Raw genomic sequence first — 15,790 nt, 5'->3', positions numbered from 1 at the left:
TAAAAATTTTTTGTGTGTTTCTGAGTAGAACCTTGTCAGTGTTATTGACAGCATTCTTGGAAGACTGTGTCTTAAGGAAGGAAGAAATTTGAAAACTAGTGATTCTGCTAGATGGAACTGGGGAGTATTATGGAATGACAGAATCCAGAGAATAATCAGTGTACAAACAGAAGTGTGAATAGAGTGATCTACCACTCGAACCATGTCTCCAGCCCAAGGGACTATTATTCTTTATATTGCATTCAAGAAATTCAGCAGTGACTAGCTTTTGTATCATTGGGAATTGGTTCCTGGAGTGTCAAACTTAGACCACTTTCTGCAAGTGGTCTAACTTCTGTAGAGACAATAGGAATATAAAAGTCATACTAAGTTAAGTAATTTTATTTTTTTCCTACTCTTCAGCCAACAAGTTCTGAGAACGGACCTGTTAAATTTTCTGGGTAGAGACTTTATAAGCAGCTAATGCTCATTTTGGATTAGAAAGTGGTTTACAGAGTAAGATATTAGTGTTAGATCCTTATTCTTTACTAATCGCTAATCAGCCACACGTGTGAACTGGATGTGCGCATTGAAGGCAAGCTAGACTATCTACTTAGTATACAAAAGAGCCTAACAGGTGGTCACTGGTCTCAGTAGAGCCAGTACTTGCCAAGAACATAGTAGAAGCTGGTGAATTTTGTGAATGATGTGGTGTAAGGAGTTTAATGGCTTGTTCCGGCATCCAGGGCTCTGCACCTAGTTATCTCCTCTCAGGCTCTATGGTGACACTCTTTTTGTTTCCACAATAGAACTTATCATTACCTGAGGGTTTTTTTGCTACTTACTTCTCTCCTATTAGAATTTGTGTTCCAAGGGAGGGGAGACCTTTTCACTCTTTATTTATCTCTTTTTCCTCAGGGACTAGGTCAGTGCCTGGCTCATGGCACATAATAGAAAAATGTTCACTCTAAGTGAGTATCTATCTATCTATCTCTTCATTTTCAAATCTTTTTCATTTGTTTTTATTATGGTGGTCTATTGGAGAATAAATAGTTGAGCCCTACAATGTGATGAATGGCCATATTACGTAAGAGCTCTAGGAAAAATGTAGTTTCATTGAGTCATTATCAATTTAAAATTAAGCCTTAAGCTTGTTTTTCTTTCTTGTTACATTGATTATACTTTTATTTCCATTCATAAAAATTGAAACCTGGCAAAAATCCCAGATTATGCAAACAGTTTCTGTTTTTTAATTGACTTGGTTATTTTTAGAGAAAAAAAACATTTTCTGCATTGCTGCTCAAATTGCTGGTAGGGCTTTTGCAACACTGTGGCTTAAAATACCAAGGATGAATAGTGCTATGTAGTTTGTACATTACAAAGTTGGGAAAATACTTAGTGAGCAACTACTAAAAGGTTAATGGGAGTAGTTACCGGACAATTGCTTGAAAGTAAGAAAAAAATTAATTTATATTCAAACTAAATCTAGACTATAATTGTCAAACTTTACATTTAATGTGAGTTTAAATGCAAAAACACAAAGTGTATCAAGAGTACTAAGCATTTCATTTTATCTGTGCAAAGAATCATTCACTTATACTATCAGTGTTTAGTTCCCACCTATGTTTGGAGGAGTTCTAGGAATTGAGGTTCTATTAAAATTTTTAAAAAGTGCCCATTTGGAAAGCCTGTCATTACAGTTGGCTCATTTAATGTGATGTAGTTGTGTCCTGAGTATAGTAGCTGTGAACAGAAAAAACTGTCCCGAGACGATGATGATGGTGATGGTGATAGGATCTTGAGATGTGGTCTCACTGTGTGGCTTAGGCTGGTCTGGAACTCGTGACCCTGCCTCAGTCTCTCCAGTGCTGGGATGATAGGCGCATGTTACCACAGCCAGCTTCACATGCCATTTGATTTAAAAATTAATATTAAACTTATTAATGTTGTAGATTCGCATGCCTGTTTCACCTTCTGTTTCTAAGCTGTTTATAAAACACATTATTCTTATTACAGTTCTATACATTTTAACAATTTAATGGTTTTTGAATGAAATTTAGTTACAATTAACCTTACACTATTTAATACTGTATTTATATATTAGTAATATATTTGATTTCTCTTAAGTTATTTCCTAAGAAATAATAAATAAATTCCTGTATACCTCACAAATTAAATTTGTAAGTCTGATGATCCTAGTGTCCTATTAAATATATTAACACTACGTATAGAGCTTTAAGATTTCTAGTTACAATCACAAATCTAAACTACTTACTTAAGTTTTTTTTTTTTTGTGGTACTGGGGCTTGAACTCAGGGCCTACACCTTGCACCACTCCACCAGCCCTTTTTTATGATGGGTGTTTTGGAGTGAACTGTTTGCCCAGGCTGACTTTTATACTGTATTTCTCCTGATCTCTGCCTTCTTAATAGCTCGGATTACAGGTGTGAGCCAACTGGTGCTCAGCTTAATTTTTAATTGGAATTATAAGGATTACTGACCCATTACTCTAATAACTTCTATTCTTTCATGTTACAAATACTCAAAATGTGATTGATTTTGTTGTAAAATATTAACCATGAGTTTGATTCTTCTAAATATTTTTATATTTAATTAAAAAACTTCTAAGAGTTATATCATCCCAAGTAATTTTCTCAAATATTGGAGGTTGCATGAACAGTTTGAGCAGGTCCTGTAATCCCACACTTGAGGCCATCCTGGGCTGTATAATGAGACCCTATCTCCCCAAAACAAAGAAAGGAACTGCAGGTGTGGCTTAAGTGCTTTCTGCTTTGCAAGCTATAGGCTCTGAGTTGAAACCCCAGTACCAAAGACAAACAAACAAAAAATCGGATTCTTACTAGATTCTTGTTACTTCATTTCATAGACACATCAAGTTTTATTTATAGATAATTGTTCTTTTTCATGTATCCCATGTACTCATATATACAGAATATTTTCTGGAATACTTGATTAGATATTGTATTTCTTTGGCTCTTATGATAATTAAGTATCTTTTCACCAAGCTTTAAAAGTGTTTGAAACTGATGGAATATTCTCATATTCTCTTCTCTGCCCCCTCTTCTTTCTCTCTCCTCTCTTTCTCTCTCTTCTATCCATCTGGCAGAAGCACAGAACTCTTACTGATAGTAAAAATATTTGATTGGATTCTGGCATTGTCTCAAGATTTGTTCAGTCACCACTCCCAAACTCATTCTACTGCTGTTTAGTAAAACTTGTCATTGAGCACTCTTACTCCCTTAGTCCTTCTTCAAGGGTTTGTGTGTGTCTTCTGTCCTAGGGCAGCAAAAAGAGTTCTGTGATAGATACACTGAGACTACTCCTGTAGCATCCTCTAGATTATAAATTATAGGCTCTGTTCCTTTTGGCTTAGGTCAAAATAAAACAGAACTTCTGAATCTGTTTTTGAAAAGTAAGAGTAGATAAAGGAAAATACTAAATGGCTGCAGTTTGCCAGGTACTTTATAGATTAATTTAAATCTATTTAATGCTTACCACAATCCTTCCAGCTAAGTACTATTAGCCCTTCAAAAAGTTATACAAATACATAGTCATTCTGACAACTTGCCAGGAGTCATATCTATTAAGTGATATAGCCAGGGTTTGAATCTAGATCTTTTCCTGCCTTGTCAGAAGATAAGCAAAGATTGTCTTCATTTTTAAAATACATTTCTTGTGGTTGATGTGTTTCCTCACATTCGCTTGTTTTCCCTGTGAATGTGTGTAGTATAAAAGCAAAGTTCCAGTGTATTTCCTAAATTGTCCTTGCTGATTTTCTAGACTCCTTTGTTGGCCAGCAATCATCATGTCCCATAGAGCTGGTGTCTGTTGGCAGGGACCCACAGCCTTTTATCTGTGGTTATTAGCTTGACCAGTAAAGGTAAGCTGGGAGTAAGGAGATGATGTGTTTAGTTCAGAAGGGAAAATCCTGCCTTCGCTAACCATTCAACTCTGATTTGCTCTCTTTGTCTTCCTCTGCTTCATAAGAATTCAAGTTGCTTAGTAAAGTGATGGATTTGTCCTAAAAGAGCAATTTGAACCTTAGGAAGGATGGCTCAGTGTTTCAGAAAACTGCTGCATCTTTTGTTTCTGTCACATTTTGTGCTTTTCAAAATGGCATCGTCACCAAACAATAGTAGAATATCCTTCTGAGAAAGCAGAAGGTTATCAAAAGTACGAACCTAGGCATTATTTCCATTTCCCTTATAAGTAAATAAAGAGTGGACCACCTTAGTCACTTGTGCTGGATTAATTCAGAAGCAAAAATTTATAATCTTTTATGTGACCAACGTGCTGCCTACTGTGCTGAGGCAGATTATGATCTTTTAAACTAATGGCATAACTATGAAGTTCCTTATAAAAATAAAATTAACCCAGGTGTGGTGGCCCAGGTCTACTCATGGAATCCCAGCTACTCAGGAAGTAGAAAAAGGAAGATCATGAATTCAAGGACAGCCTGGGCAAAGTTAGTTAGACCCTATCTCAAAACCAAAATAAAAACAAAAGAGCTGCGGGCATAGCTCAAGTGGTATCACACTTGCCTGTCACACACAAGGCCCTAGGTTCAATCTCCAGTACCCAATAGATTAGAAAATATAGCTGGTTATCTAGGAAGTTGGAGCATGGATGGAGTTCAAGTTATTTTTAGAAATAACTGGTGCCCCTTTGCAAAAACAATTTTGAAATATTTGTACCCCTTGTGGTAGCAACATTGCCAGATTTGGACACAAACATCCTTTTGGGCAGTAAATTGCTGTTTAAAGTGTGGGTTTAAGTATTTGGAAAATGTTTACTTTCTAGCCCTCGAGCACACCCTGATTCTACTTGGGCTTTGAGCACATATCCCAGAACAGATTCTTACGGGTACTGCCAGGCAGAGCCTGCATGCACTATGTCCCAGGATGGTCATTTTACCTTGTTTTATGACTACTGTGGATTATTACAGCAGTACTTAAATGCTCATTTTGTGTTTTAGAGGAAATGTGTTGAATCTGCCTTTTGAATCTTTATTGGGTTTGGGGTGGAACTTATTCAATTTCCTTGGATTCTCTGCCAATCAGCTCATCACTTAGTAGTAGCTTGAATCCTGTCACCTATCAGCAATGACAGAACTCATTCTCTGGATAAGATAAGGGTAAGAAGGTAGTTAGGAAGGTGTATATGACTAAAGCATAATATCCATACACGTGGAAATATCACAATGAAATCCATGAATATGCATTAATAATTATAATAAAAACTCATCTAGAATAGTTTTCTATGGGTTTTTACTTTGCTACCAGTTTTTATATAGAATGAGTTTTTGTTTTTTGAGATAGGGTCTTGCTTTGTAGCCCAGACTGGCCTTAGACTCAGTGATCTCACTGCCTGAACCTTCAGAGTGCTGGGATTACAGGTATGTACCACCACAACTGGCCTTAGAATGAGTTTTAAAAGATATTAGTTTATATTCAACCCATCTTTAAAATTAGCTCATACTGTGTTCTGTGCAATTTACTATAAATAAATTTTATAATTCACAAAAATGTGTTATGGCTGTTAATTAATTTCATTAAGTATGTACTGTCAACTCAGGTGCCTTGCCTGTTCTTAGAGTTTTAAAGAATTTACGTATATAACAAAGTTTTTAGGTATTACCATATTGAGTTAGCAGTTGAAATTAGTGGCTTTAAAAAAGAACATTCAATATTTTTATAAATATAGAACATTTCAAAAGAATTTTCCTTCCATATTTTGAATTTATGAGATATGTCCCTAAATTGGATTTCTTTAACCTTTTCCTTATAAGAAAAACCCCACTTTTCTGTTTAAAGAAATATAGAAGTTATTCCTTATAAAGAAAAAAATCTATATTCAACCAAAAACTCGCTGAAATATACAGATAAGTACCTAGCAAAATTATCTTTCATTTAAAAATACATTGAAATGATGCATGTGTAATCTAAAAAGTAAAGAGACCTTAATTGCAATGAAATCTACTTTAATTTTAGGCTTGATCTTGGGAGTCTGAATGACTACAATGCCATTTACTTAAGCATAAAAGGACTAAGTATATTCCTGCTGGAGTCAGGCTTGCATATTAACACAGCTCCCTTTGAATTTCTGCATCTGTGGGTTTCAGTGTAGGCAGAAGACTTGCTGCAGAGTAGCAGGAAAATGCAGAGTAGCTCTGGGAGAAAGTTCTTTTCCTGGGTTTGCTTTCTCTTCATATATCTGTATCGGTGAAATGACTTACTTTTGACTATGTGAAGTAAAATTCCAAGCAGAAATCGCTTAAATTTAACAAAAACAGCAATAAAACCCTTGTCACTTGAGGTGTTTGGGGAGTCAGGCTTCAGGGTCCAGAACCACATAGCCATTAATATTTCATATCAAGACTTCTTTAAGTGAGCTGTTTTTGTAGGATATAAATATGGCATTTTAGACATTGGCAATGAGTTTTACATGTACCAGTTAAGCAACACGTAACTTATATTGGTGAAGGATAGAAATGAAACTTTATGAATGAGAACATCCAAGTTCTAATATGCCAGGTAACTCAGTTTTCAACTATGGTTACTATACTTAATAACAGCTTAACTGAGATGGTCATTCACATAAAGTTATTTCTGTATATTCACAGAATTGTTCAGCTGCCATCAATTTTAGAAATTTCTATCCCATACCAAATCACTTCCCATCCTCATCTCCCCCTAGCTCAGGCAACTCTGATCTACTTTCATGCTTTATGTAAATGGAATATACAGTATGTGGTCTTTTGTATTTGCCTTCATTCACCTAGTTTAATGTTTTCAAGGCTCATCCATGTTGTAGCATGCACCAGTACTTCGTTCCTCTTACTGGTCAAAATAGTATTCCATAGTTTTTATGTAATATGTTTTATTTACCACTTATCAGTTGGTAGATATTCTTGTTTGTTTCCCCTTTTTGGTTCTTATAAATAATGACTGTGAACATTCATGTGTAAGTTTGCACATATATCTAGGAATTTATTGTTAGTATTTGAAAATATTTTACATTGTTAAAAGTAAACAAGGTTCTGTACAGACATAAGGAAGCATCTTTGACTAGTGGAAATGGCTTTTCTAATCCTGGTTCCAGCATTTAAATCTTCTCTACCTCACATTCTTGAGGGTTGGATTAGAAGATCTCAGTGGTTCCTTAAGTTCTTAATCTTTCTCTGTGTCTGTCTTTCTCTGTTTTCTCATTCTGCAAACATTGTCAAGTGTCTGTTTTGTGGAAGAATTTGTGCAAGAATTTGGTTAATGTGTCTTCAGAGCAGCTTAGAGACTAGTTGGAAGGCGAGGCAAGGGACAAGAGCTAAACAAGCAAAATTCATAAATCAACAGTTAGAAGCCAGTGTGGTTAATGCCATGAGGGTGGCAATTGCTGAGTGCTGGTAGACCACAGGGGAGCCTCCCCGGGGCCCAGGGTGCAGGTCTGGGAGGTCTGGGAAGATTTCTTAGAATTGACACTTAAGCAACCCTTAGGAGTCAGCCAAGTAGATTAATGGATAAATGACATTTTATGATAAAAAAAAGCTACTTGGTAGTCAGTTTATGCTTAAAATTTTGAGTAAATGAATTTTAAAGTTGATCAAGCAAGAAAGACTTCCTACTTATTTTTCTCATTGAAAAAGAATAAAACATGATTAAGCTTAAAAAACTCAACTCTTACTTTTTCTAGTCACTTTTAAAACTTGTTGGTATCATTGCATTAGAGAATTTAGTTTCTATTCTTTTTGTAGATAGCAGGTAAAGTATATGTGACTCTGGAACCCTCCGAAAGGTTAATCTCTAGTAATCACAGTAACTTTTAGATAGGCATGTGTGCAAATGATTGCAGGTCACTGGAGAAACAAACTCAAAAAACAACAGCCAAGAGGTATGTGGAGAGTTGCTGCTCCAACTCACAGAGGCAATTATCTAGTTAAGATATTTTAGAAATTGCTGCCGAGCCATTAAAAAGAAAAACGCAATAAATTTTGTTCATCTACTGAAATTTTCAGGATTTTGAAATCAGTCAATATGTAAGAATTCTTTCCTGCCCTTCCAATTTCTTCCTTCTTTCATAACCATCTTTTCCTTTAAATTAACCTGACTTCAAGTTCTGCTTTACAGAGCTTTTAGTCATTGAAAACTTCCCCTGTATGCTATTGAATTTGTAAACTGGTGTACAACTCATTACCAGTTTATATTCTTTTGGTTTGTTTTGTTTTTCATGGCACTGGGGTTTGACCTCAGGGCCTCAAGCTTGCTAGGCAGGCACTCTTACTGCTGGAGCCACTCCGCCAGTCTCCCAGTTCATAGTCTTATGATGCATTGACTGTAGGTCGAAATACAGAGAGATTTATGTTATAGCCACAATGACCCAGGCACACACACATGGATGGAGGACACTAATGATAATGCCAGTTTGTTTGGTTTTTTAAAATGATCCTGGGGATCTAATCCTGGGCCTCAGGTATGCTGGCAAGTGGTCTACTACCAACCTACATCACCAGCTCCAATAATGCCTGATTTTAATTTACAAAGTACTTTTTTCAGACATCCTTGGTTTTGTGCTGTATATATTATTCGTGATCTTGTAGTTTTTGTTAGACAGTTTGCCTATTGTTAAGTTTTAGTGCTAGATACGTAAGTGGGTAAGATTCACATTGACTTCAGCTTTCATGATTTATTACCTTGGTGCAAATCAAACATAGACCAGAGAGAAGGGAAACAACCTTTCCTGGATGAAGCAATGCATTCCTAACATATGCTGTTAAGAATTTTTTTTTTTTTTCCTGCAACTGTGACAGGCTGCTCCTTCTCTGGCAGTGACCTCTACCTTGGCCCTGACTTAGCTGGTATGATGGTTCTTTGTGCTAATATTTTCTCAACCTTCAATTTGTCACAAGTAGCTAAGCATTATCCATGAATAATAGATTTGTGATTTTTCTAGCATTAGCAGAGAGACTAAGATACTAACTTGTTCCAGCTGTGTTTCCTGGATTTGTTTTTTCTTCCCAGGAACTGGCCTTTCTAAGCAAGAAGAAAATGAATGGCCAATTAAGTAGATTCCCTATAGGTGTGTACTGGCCTGGCTCTTTGGAAGATTAATCAGAAGATAGGTTGAGAGCACCTGGAATATTTTAGGCTTTTTGATCATCTGAATGTTAAGTGTTGCCAAGGCTTGGGGCCAGGTTACTGCCATGTTCTCAACAGGGAACCTGAATCCTAGAGAGATAGAGAGGTTTGCCAAAAAGCCATCCCGTTCTGAATTTAATACATGGTTTCTTACTCCAAGTTCAATATTCTTTTCCTTCCCTTGTAGTATATAAAGACAAATGAAATGACTAGATTCTTAATGGCAAGAAAATACTCCCTTGGCAGAGTAGGTTTTTAAAAAAACCAGAAGTAGAAATTACTTAGTACTTTTCCAAGATGTTTCATTTGTTTAAAACAACAGTCAAATGCTGAGATTTCATTTCCTTTTTTTTTTGATTATGAGATTTTTTTATCTCTTATTTTTCAATACTGTAGGAAAAGAAGAACCTGCACAAAATACTAAAGAATTTCATTCACTGCATCATAAAAATAATGTATGTGTTCGTATATTGTTCATGCAATATTTTCTACTTCACCTTATAAAATTCTCGATTTGAAAAGGAACTATTTTTAATGTAATCTATTGATGCTGAGTTATACTGTGTTTAAAGAAGTACAGAATTTGAATCTGTAGAGCAGAAGAAGATTCTTATAGATGTGAAGAGTAGCTTGAGCAAAATCATGTGTGAGAATGGCCACAAGGAACTCTGACCAACTGAAGTTAATTGATTGAATGTAGTTGATGGGCCTTGAATGGTGCCTTTGAGATTTGGACAGGATTTGAGGCATAGTAATGACTCAGTCTTGACTATTGTTAAGGAGGGATTTTTAAAAAGTGCTTTAGTCAGATTATTGTTTAGGAGATGTAGAGTGAATAACAGGCTAAAAGAATGTCTGTAATTGTAGTTTGTGATATATTGAGAGCTGAGGGAGGTTGCTTTAGCTTTTCCTTGAGGGATAGTTAGATAGGAGATAAGTAGGCATTATAGATTTAGGGGAGTCAAGTTGTCTGTGATAGAGGATATCAGACTAAGATGTGTACAATTTTCAGAAGTAGGATTTAGTCTGTTGAATGATCATTTGCAACAGAGAGGGAGAGAAGAGAGAGAGAGAGAGAGAAAGTGCGAGAGAGAGAGAGATTAAGAGAAAAAGAGGTCAAAGGAGTAAGCTTTGTATCAGATTACAAAGATTCAGATTTAGAGAGTCTTAAAGATTAGGAAGATGAGTTGTTTTTCCATAATATTCCTTCCTATATGTATTAAAACTCATACTGAACAATAGTTCTGGGTTGTAAAAGAGAATTTTATTTGCATTTGTCTCTGAATCTTCATCCACATGTTAAAAACACACAACTTCTATAGGAAGATGTGTTTTAATTATGGCATACAAGTCAAAACAAATTTTAGAGCACAGAAAAGAAAAATACTGTTTTAGAAATTTTAATTTGAAGAAGTGTAGACATTATGTAGGAAATTGTGCTTTAGGATCCTGGACTCAGATAATCTTGGATTTTAGCAAGGTAGGACATAATATTGGAGGAACTGAATGAGTGAAGAGTGGATCTGAGGTGGAGGTTCTCACACTGGTGTGTGAATTAGGATCACTTGAAGTGCTTGTTAAAAGTTTTCTACCCACTGATATTCTGGTTTTCCAAAGATGGGTAGAGGACAGAAAACTTTACTTTTACAGATGGTCAGGGCAGTTCTTATATAAATGATACATGTTTCTAGTCAAAGTAATGGGATAATCATAAATGTAGAAATGGAAATTAGGGGATAGTTGTATAAGGGGAAACGGTGCATTTGGTTTTGGGCAAGTGGAGGGTGATCTTTCTATTGTACGAGGAATTTGATGGCAGGATATCAAGTGGAAAGAGCTGTCTGGTAAAAATAGATCTTTGCATTAGACTGGAGTGCATCCAGAGGAGGATGTTGCAAAAAGAGCAAGAGCTTGGCCTTTTCTTCTGATTACTTCAGAATCACTAGGGTACTGGGGGATCTCTTTAGTTTAAAGTCAGCCCAACACAGCTCATTCTTATTTCTCTTCTAAAAGAACATTGACATTTCTTGGTTTGTCTTCTCAACTTTGGGGAAATGTACATAAGTATCTCTGGCACAGTCAACTGGTCTTGACACAGCTAACAGTATTTTCAACCACTGTAGATAGCTGTTTGAGCCATTGAGTAGAGGTGCAATAAAGTAATTCATAACTAGATGAAGCAGTGTTAATAATTACAGCACTGATTTCTCATGGTATGCCAGTGGCCTGTTTGTTTCTATGTCCTCTACTTTTTACTATTTCAATGTAGGTAGTGATGTCTTCAGTATGTGTATAGCATCTGATATATTCTTATGTATGTGTTTCCGTATCTGTATTTTTCCAGAGCCCCACATAATTTTGCTTAGTTATTTTTTAATGTTCATAAATTAATTCTAGTTTCTCTTAATTTAGAAAATACCTACTACATTGTACCATTTGGAGCAGTTTGAGTCTATAAAAGGCTCTGGTCTCTAAATCAAATAAGCAGTGACATTTTACTTAATTCTCAAAATTGATATGAATCACTGTGATAAAGGAAGTTTAGTCTAGTTCATTCATAGACAAAGAAAAGAAGCCTGGTAGCTTGAAACCCTTCTTTGAGGGCAAATTTTATAAAATGTTAAACACGTCCATTCATTTCTAGACAAGCTGGAGGTCTTTGAATCTGCGCCATCTGAATGGAAGAGGCCTAATGTGAAGTGACTCATTCCTAAACATAGTCAGAAATGCATGGGCCAAATTGAATCCCCTGAAACCTAACCTATATACAGACAGTTTCCAGCACACGAGCTGGTTGTGTTTCAAAAGTTTATGTGTAAGGCAGCTGTTTGGAACTCAGAACACTTTTTTTTTTTCTTTCCTTTACAGAAACAGGATATTGGCTGTGTTCCCAGGCAAGCTCACAAATCTTTTTTAACCAAAAATGTATCTTAAATATTAACTGTACAGTTTGACTTTATTAAATTGATACTTTTTTTTTCTGTGAGAAAATACATCCAATGCAGTTGAAAAAGACAGGTTATCTTGCATAGCTGGCGTAGGGTCTTCTCAGAGGATGTCACTGGTTATGGTGGAAACCAGAACTTGTTATTGTAATATTCATAAATAGCCCTTTCCACCAACTACAGAAGCACATTTCCAGGTTGTTCATTCTTCAGGTGGTTGTTGTTTCAGAAAGGTGGCCCCAGTTTCTCACCCTCCTTTCTTTACTTCCTTTCCCCCCTCCTCTTCTCTCCCTAACTGTGGGTCATTGGTAAACGTACATTCTTAAGTCAGAGTTGTTTATACAGGTTTGGCTATAAAATGGCTAGTCTTTTTGTATTTTATAATCAGCACTAGTTAATAATGTTAATTGATTTATGTCTTAAAAGAGCCTAATTTATTTTGGGTTTGATCCATTATTTGGCTGTTATTTGCTGTTACTTGGCAAAGATGATGATGATTGGTATCACAAGGTCAAAAAACTGAACTATAGGGCTGGTGATGTGGTTCATGTAGTAGAGCTCTGAACTTCAAGCATAAAGCCTTGGGTTCAAACCCCAGTCGTGTTCCCTAAAAGAACCCAACTGAAACATGTATTAAATTAGCAGTGGTATAAAATCACATGGAAATTGTTATAATATTGTATATTATTTTGGATTTTGGTGATCCATATAATAAATTATCTCTGTTATCATTAATGCGTTTTGTTCTTAATCTATATTTTGTTTTGATTGGTCATAGATGGTCAATATATGTTTTTACAATAAAAACCCTTCTACTTAAGAATGATTATGGCTGTTTTAGGTTCATCCTTAAAGAATATTTTGCCTCAATGAGACTGCTATTGCCTTAAATGGAGTGAAGGGTCTGGAGCCTTTCATTCATTCACTCATTTAATAATTCACTCTACCTATATTTATTTGATGTTTACTATGTGTCAGACTTTATTCTAGGTGCTGGGATACTACAGTGACCAAACAGACATGCTCTCTTTCTTTATGTAGCTTATATTCTTGCTGAGCAGATAGAGAATAAATAATAATCAAATAAGTAAATATATAGTGTGTGAGGATATATTTTGAAGGTAGCTCCAATTTGGGTAACATGTTGACTGTGTTGTGAGACTCAGGGACATCAGCCAGGTGTTTAGCCTAACCATCTGGAAGCTTATACTTGCTGTTTCCTACTTGGAGAAGACTGCAGGAGATGGAGGCTTGGGGAGCAGGTGGACAGAATCAAGGGTATTTTTTTACATATTAAATTTGAGGTACCTGTTAGACACTCAAATTGAGGTGTTCACTAGGTGTTCAAAGATAGATCTTTGGCAGTTCTCAATAAAGAGTGAATACAACAAGAGGCTGGAGGTGTTAAGTCCTGACTTTCTTCATTATCGAGGGGTTGGGGAGATAAGGAATTAGCAAGCGAACAGCCACTGAACTTCAAGAAAAACCAAATAGATGTTGCCCCCAGAGCCAAATTTAAAAAAACAGTTTCAAGAAAACTAGAATGAGTAATTCTGTTAAATGCTGTGGATGGTTCAACTAATATGAGAATTGACCATTGATAGACCATCCGTGACCATTGGTGATGTCTGACTAGAGTCACTTTTATGAAGAGGTATTGTCCATCTGTAGATAGTTGGCAAGCATTGAATTCCAGAGGGCACCTGGCAGTGTTTCAGGAGCTGAGGAAGAATGGGAGGTGGTGCCAAATCAATCAAGGAATATAGAAAGCCTGATGGTGGGCTGGGGAGATAGCTCAGTGGTAACACACTTGCCTAGCTATGTTCAAGGCCCTGGGTTCAATCCCTAGCACTGCAAACAAAAAGGTACATTGTGGTGATAAGAGACCAGGTGGTGAAGGATGACTTGGACATCTGTGCTTTTTGGTGACTGTTGTGAAGTAGGATAAAGGATAAACTGTGTTTAGCCCTAATAGTCCTCAAAGTAGACTGTGACCGTGGAGGGGCAGGTGAGGGTGGGTGTGCAGTCAAGATCCTAGAACTCTAGGTTGCCATTTTGACCTGGACATTAAAGTGGTTTCTTGTAGGACATCTTGCTAAGGAGTAATCCAGGAGAAAGTTGTTTCAGTTTTCCTGAGGTTGAACTATACCAAAAAGCCAAACTATGGCCATCTAGTAAACAATGGAGTCTGTATGTTTTTAATCAAGTTATAATTATACAGTAGCCTAAAAGTTTTTGTGGCATGCAGACAGCTACAGTGACTTCCTGAGAGACAATAAATGTTACAGGCTATACCTTCAGTTAATTTCTGAAAGCCTGATAAAAATTTTTAGGTGTGAACAGTACTTTTCCTGTAAACTTCTTTACTTGGAGTCTGCAGTACCATTTCATTCCTCAAATTTTTTTCTGTCTTGATCTTTTTTTGTGGGACTGCATTCATTTTGATTCAGTATTTTGGCTGAGTGCTTTCCCCAAAATAAATACTACTCATTTAGAATGAAATAATGACCCAGTATAAGTATGCTGAATATTATTTCAACTTTTCAGCATTTCTGGAAATTCTCAAATGACTCATTTTTTAGTATCAATTTGATTTAGATGTTCAGAATAGTCTTTCTTCCTAAACATCAAAATTTTAATGGTAGAATTTGAGTTATTTAAATCAATTTTATTGTGCTTTCTGGGCAGATTCTGAAGAGACCATTTGCTTACTATTAGAATTTACTTGTTTAAACAAACTCCTACTAGTTTGTAAATCAAATCTGTCATCTATTTGTAGTTCCAGTTCACATTTTTAGTTTTTCAGCAATAAATTGCATGAATTTCAACTTAATAGTGGCCAGGCACATTGTGTATATCTCCATTAGTGTTTTGGTGTAAGACAGTAGAGTGAATCAGTGTTGTCTCGTGAATTTTGTTGGAGATCTCTCAATGGGCTGTGTGGTTTGAGTGTATCACCTTTATATTCATACACAAGATAATGAGCACTAATGTTAAATACTATTTAGCAAGTGGATGCAAAGATCTGACAGTAATTTTAGGTTATTTCTAGGTAACATGTCCTTAAATTTTTTTTTTTTAGAAAGCTGTTTCCAGTTGACTTGTAATTACTTGTAATCTTTATTATCAAGATCACTCTACACAAGATCTTTGAATACCCATTGAACCTGTGTAGTTATTACCTCTTAATTTTTTATAGAGGATATATCAAATTCTTTAGTAGTTGAGGAGGAACAGAAAGGGCCATTACTTAGTTTTTGTTTTGAATAATAACTGTGCAATTATCTTCTGTGTCCTATGGCCAGTTAACATGGTGGAAACCAGATCCTAACTTAATGTGATGTAGGCATATCTCAGTTACATAGTAAGAGAGAGAATAGTTGTTTATAATTCGTATTAGTTCATATTCACTTATTTTTAGTTTTGAAATACCTGTGTATTTACCTGTGAAGACTGAAATAGTAGATTGCAAAATTCATAATGCTTGTGAATTGGTGTAATTGTCTGGATTGATGCTTGCTCAGAAACTTTTTCCACAACTTATAATTTGTAGTAAGAATTCATTCTACATCCTAACCTCACACACATTTATGTCCATGTATTTATATGTGTGTGTGAACAGTTACTCATATCATATGTGATATATATGTATACATATATATATATGAAAGAAATGCTTCATTAAATAAGCCTTTTGTCAAGCAGTACATTCTAATG

The 15,790-nt window shown here is 35.7% G+C and overlaps 1 protein-coding gene and 1 pseudogene across 3 annotated transcripts in view; one reads left to right on the top strand and one right to left on the bottom strand.

The window, feature by feature from the left end:
* The window catches only part of Ppp1r9a (protein phosphatase 1 regulatory subunit 9A), a 282,034-nt gene that overhangs the window by 40,910 nt on the left and 225,334 nt on the right, over positions 1–15,790 (top strand). The gene's annotated exons all lie outside the window — the stretch shown is intronic.
* On the bottom strand, positions 10,328–10,446 carry LOC141421168 (small nucleolar RNA SNORA40; annotated as a pseudogene).

The sequence above is a fragment of the Castor canadensis genome, chromosome 2 (genome assembly GCF_047511655.1).
Source record: "Castor canadensis chromosome 2, mCasCan1.hap1v2, whole genome shotgun sequence".
Taxonomy (NCBI): domain Eukaryota; kingdom Metazoa; phylum Chordata; class Mammalia; order Rodentia; family Castoridae; genus Castor; species Castor canadensis.
Note: the sequence above shows the minus strand (reverse complement) of the source record. Positions and strands in the feature narration are given on the sequence as shown.